Source organism: Lepisosteus platostomus, chromosome 7, assembly GCF_059453375.1.
Source record: "Lepisosteus platostomus isolate fLepPlt1 chromosome 7, fLepPlt1.hap1, whole genome shotgun sequence".
NCBI classification, from domain to species: domain Eukaryota; kingdom Metazoa; phylum Chordata; class Actinopteri; order Semionotiformes; family Lepisosteidae; genus Lepisosteus; species Lepisosteus platostomus.
In genome coordinates this window covers 59,250,260-59,256,271 of record NC_142617.1, presented here as the reverse complement: position 1 = coordinate 59,256,271, position 6,012 = coordinate 59,250,260, and positions in this window count along the sequence as shown.

Sequence of the window (6,012 nt, the reverse complement as noted above, 5' to 3'; positions counted from 1 at the left end):
AGCAAGCAGGTAGCTGAGCTCAGCTGTAAGGATCCACAGAGCACCATTGCCTCCTGCCTTAGTGATGCTGCTGATACTCTCTCAAGTTCCCACTCTGGAGCAAACCTTCAGCGCACTGTTGCTTGGATTTTGTCCATGATGGCAAATTTATGTTAGACGGCAGGAAGGGTCTAGTCAGACCATACTTAAAATACTCTGCACAGGCACACAGGAAAAGAATGCTTTCTTTCAATGGCCAATCTGTGCACATTTTGCGGCTGGTTTGAATTTGATTTAGGTTTAAAGAAAAGAAAAAACACAATGTTGCTAATTTAATATGTCAGGGCTACTGAAACTGCAGCCACCTTTTCTAAGCAACCCTTGTGATCCTCTTGAATAGGTCAGGAACAGCCAGCAGTCCCCCCATGTGGTGGGGGATGGGGGTCTGGTCAAACCAGGATTTATTTGTTTCAGTGTATTAATTTACTGTAGCTGGGGGTTGGAAGCTGCTCTCACAGCCCTTAATCCACAGCTCTGCCAGTCATGTTCAGATGGATGAGACACCCCTTCCCACCTCACCCCTGCAGCTGGATTCACCCTGCACTGGAAAAGTGCCATTGAAAGTGAGATTCCTGGAACACTGTTAAAATGTTCCAGGAGATGGCATAGTCTCATTTTATGTCTAATTTAGTTTCTTAAAGAGGAAAGGGTGAAAACAGGTCTTTGCCCTTGTGGGTGTCTGGCTTGGCTCGTGGTATCTGCCGATGGATTGGATATTTGTAAGGAATGCAGTTCAATATATCAGTCTACCATACTGCCCCGCTCCAGAAGACGGGAAGGAAGGACTCAGATTCTGTGAAGATATCAGTCTCAATCATTCTTTCAGAAAGTATTGTATTGCGCTTTTATTACTGAATGAGGTTAATGTAAGGAGAATGTTCAGTAGGATTTCTGTAGTAGATGTACAGTATAGTTTTGAAATCACATTTCCTGGATAGGTGTGAGAACGTGTAAAACTATATTATAATTTAGCTGAAGCACTTATCCTGTTACTTACATTGAGAATATGAAATGACTAGACAAAATATGCAGTTCAAATATACAATTTGGAGCAACACAAACAAAACCAAATCAGTTAGTACATAATTCAAAACACTATAGTAAGCAAATAAAGATAAAATAAGTATACATGTTCATTGTAAAGAATGTATGTTGCAAAGTCAACATTCAACTAATGGTTAAGGTCTATATAAGAAACACTTGGTTGCATTTTCACGTAAATATTTAAATGTGTGTAAATATAGCATTTAAATAAAAAGTTGCAATATCTGTGATTAATGTATGCATACTCATCATACTGTTTTTGACACTATCAGGTTATTTGTCATGATAGTAAGAATGAAGCCAAAAAGAAAAACCATACTCTGCAAGTCAACAAAGAGAGATGACCATTGTTTTAAAGAGTCAAATGAATTCCCCAGTTTTCTACATGGAAAGCAATTGCACAAACCTCAACTGTACCAACATATTAACGGGCAACATAATCAATTAAAATTAACTGGAGTTTACATGCCGTTAGAAAAAATGGAAGGCACTGTGTTGACAGTTTATCAGCTTATGCACAGAAGCTGCAAGGCCACTTGAGACTTGCGGAGACCCATTCAGTTAAGTAATTTCTTCACAAAGTGGTGTTTGATTTCTGATGCATCGTGTTTAGCAGTCCTCCCCCACCTCTCCTAATTTGCAGCTTCTATCCCAAGGCAATTTGTGGTACTATTTTAGATCCCCACCTCTGGAGGTGCTTTATTGGAACAGCCTGTTGTTTTAAATGCTCACCTTTTGTATTTAACGACCACGAGTGGGATCAAATTGCCTGTAATGCGCAACAAAGGAATCAGGGTAACATGTTAAAATAAATCAGAGTATATCTGAAGATGTTATTTCCTCTTTTATTTTTGCGCAGTAACAACATTTTCTTTCATTTCCAACTTCAATAATTTCTAAGACCTCAGAGTAAGGTTTGTATACATTTCGCACAAACTGTTGTTTCCAGCATTTCTGGTCTTTTTGAAGATATTCAGAATTCATCTGATCTGCTCCAATCATTGGAGTCAAAAGTGTCATCTGCTTTTTAGAAGTTTAAGTGTAAGTGTAAAATGCTTGCTTCCTGTGGGGAAAGTACTTTCAGATGTTTTTTTAGAGGCAGTGCATTTTTGTAAGGCTTTTATTGCCTGCTGAGAAGCTCTGCAATGCCCCTATGTAGGGCTGCTGGATGTGGCACACCGGCTTTGGCTGTGCAATCAGGATCTGACCAATAACAGCTCAAGGAGCTCACGTGGAGCAGTCTTTGTGTTTACATGTGTAGCTGGAACAGCAGAGAGGAGGCTTTCCTGATCACTCTACACATTAACCCAGGTGGAGGGCATTTCATCAGAAATCAGAGCAAATGGACTAGAGCCCTTAAAAGAGTTTTTACCAGGGTGAATTTGAATAGGGGTTTTAAAGTTTACAGTGGTCTCACCATGAGTTCACTGTCTACTACAGCTAATGTTAAATGAGGAACATATGAAAGACCACAAATAAGAGAAAGCTTTTAGAGTTTACTAGCTGTACTAGAATCTACTGTAGGTCATTGACACACATTAGGAAGGGTCCTGTGACACTTGTTTCATCACCCCAGTTGGAGCATTTCTCCCCCATCTTCAGTACATAAATTAATGGATTAAAAGACTGCCTCCTGCCTGCAATTTTTTATTCTTTTATGAGAAGCAAAATCAAAACCCCTTTGAAAATCCAGATTCACCTAACGCATGCTCTGTATGTATTTATTACAACCACTTCTAGATCACAGAAAAACTCTAACAGCTTAGTTATTCAAGACCTGCCCTTTTCAGATCTGTGTTGTCTGTCCCCTAGAATCCCAATTCCACAGAGATTAAATTTTATTCATTTAGCCCTCCTGGTCATTTCCATAGCCTAGAGTGGAAATGTTGTCCCATTGTTGTTGGGCGTGGCCCTTTCCTCCCGCCTCCCGTTCTCCCGGAGTCCTGCAGCAGGCTGGCATGCCTGCCACCCGTCCCGTCCCCCCCCCACGCCTGGTCTTCTAGGGTCCACTCCGGAGGACAGAGGCCTGTCGGCCCGCGGACTGCTTTCTGCTTCTCTCGCTTTGCTACTGCTGCGTCGTGTCCGTTGCCATACAGACCCGCCCCCGGTAGAGCCGCAGCCCTTCAGGGTTCACGTTTCCTAGGCGTCTCTGGGAAAAGGCCGAGGGACACCTTTCCACTCCGGCCTTGGGAACTAACACCTGACACGGCAGCCCCGAGGTCCCTCACCCGAGCCATCATCAGCCACCAGCTACAGGGCACACGTGGAAACTTTGTCCGATTTAATCAATTCATTTGTGTTCATTTAAATGTGATTGATTTTTCAAGGATCAACTTGGTAAACGAGTGCAGTTTGATGGTGCTTCTGAATTTCAGAATTCCACTGGCCTGTCATTGATTGAAGGGGAACAGTAATCCTGCAATATGATTATGGCACTTAAAGTAATTTCTATCAGACTCGTCTCTAAAGCATTTGTCAATGCACGGAGCGAGAAAAAGTAAAACACTTTCCCATTGGTTGACATCTAAAATTATTTTGATCGCCTCTTCAAAATTTGAGTTAAAATGTACTATTTTTACCTATTAAACTTCAATTATTCTTTTCTGCTACTGCGAAAGGTTATATTAAGTAGACCTGTGCACTGAGCCAAAACCATTTTAAATATTTGTTGTTTCAGAAAGACTGGGGGGAGGCTGTGCTCCTTTTATTCGATCTACATTTTAATCAGCTGTGCTGAACTCGAAGTGAAGTGATAAGGGTTCTTGTCACCTGTCACCTGCCAGAGAACAGCAGCAGAGTTCAAAAGTCACATCAGCAGATGTTCGCATCAGTGTTACACAAACCTGCGCTGAGCATTTCCTTGTTTGCCTAAGCAGGCTATAAGTAATTTATTGTGTTCAGTGAGACGGAGCATCTGTTCACATATATCTCAGGCCACGAGCTGTCCTCATCACCTGGCAGAAGGTGTTTCTTTTCCAGGTGAAGGCTCCTTGTGCTCATCTGTTAAACAATGATTGTGTGCTAGTTTGTGGGGTTAAATCAAGTGAGGCAATCGCTTTTAGGAGACAGGGGAGATATAGTTAACTCTAAACATTCTGTATAACCAACAAATAAAAACTTCTTTGACATCAGAAAAAATCACTCTTTTCTTAAAAATGTGAGATGTTATCTGCATACTGTATAACACTTCATTCAATACTGTATTCACATACATTCACTTTTCCTACTTACAAAATATGTTGTATATTCCTTTTAGGGATAGAAATAATTGGGCTCTTTTATTCTTGAACAGAACACATAATGCAAATGTATTTAGATGTCCCAGTGTTGATGCATTCTGTCCAGTAATGCCACCATTGGAACAAAAATTGTAAAAATTGGTAAATTACTGATCGTTTCATTATACAGAAATGTAATATGTAACATCTAAAAATAATTTCACAATTTCAACTTAGATTCAAAATGGAAAGAAATCTATAGCCCAAATGAGAAATGATACAGACTTCTTAGGAATTTGTTGTTGTCTTTAAAAAGTAGATTAAGTCATAGATCAGCAAATGAACTGCATTACTTTAATTCGTCACACTAATGTAGTCAGTCTGAAAAGAAATGGGTCAGAAATTCATATTACGTGAATATACTGCCTCCAGAACACGTGAAGGATTAGAAAGTGTGTTTTTTGTATATTGTACTGATATCATGTTAGATTAATATACAAAACATATATGAAACATTTGATTACAATGGTAAATGGATTATTTTCTTTTACGAGCAAAACCCAACACAATGACAAATGTTAAAAGGGCTGTAATAAGTTGGCTCATTACTGCACATGCAATCTGAATCTCCTGACACTGCCCTCCCACCTTACAGATGGGAAAGTGTCTGAAGGGGTAAGATGCTACTTCTGTCTCTTTCTGCAGGCATGCTGTGTGTATCAGCCTGAAAGGGATTTACAAACTTCTCCCAGGTTACATTTCACCTCCAGTCACTGCGACTCAAACCTGGATCTGTGGTGACCCCTGAAGACTTGCTCACTGTTATCAGCTCTTCTTGCACTGTGCCTCTGATTTCTCAGACCCCATTATATTAAAAGGAGATACAGGAATCAAATTCTTTCACTGTAATGCTTCTCCTAGGATTAAAAGCTGTATTGTTTAAATTAACGGCAGAATTTTTCATGGAATCAAAATGTTATTGGAACACATTTACAAGATGAGAGCAGTCTTGTGCCACCTGCGGGGGTCCTCTGATTGAAAGGGCCTCAAGGGGCAGGAGTGAGATGTGGTTCTTGTTAGACACGCACACCCAGACCTCACACACATTCGCGCACGCGTGACAACGCACACACCCGAACACACACGACGGACGCTAGTGCCTCACAATGCACAGAACCACGTCTGTGGGATTTTTTACCCAAATTCATTAGAGACTCTGTAACTGCTGAAATTTGGAAAATTGGCTTACATGTCTTGTCTTTTCTCTAAAGCTTTTAATGTATAATTTAGTTTAACTCTTGGTTTTACTGGATCAATATGTTGTTCTTTTTTTCTTTCTTTCCTCTTTTTTATTTTTTCTGTTCCTGCTTATTATGTGTGCTATTCTATAGTGCTTTAAAATGTGCTCATAAAATCGCTTTATTATTAAAAATGAAAAATAGAGAGCTGTAAGTGCATACAGGCAAGCACAGATGCCACAGTCCAAGAAGACAAAGAAGGACACAGGCTTTGTCACCAACAGTGCACACCGACAGGCACGAGCTGAGGCCTGCAGTCACTCACCTTCCTCCTTGCAGACACACACACGGACAGGGAGGAGATTAATACAGACACACGCTTTTGCAGACAAAGGCAGAAAGAGACACAGAGACAGAATAAATACATGTAAAAAACAGAGGAATATACACAAAGTAGACAGGCACTGCTCTGA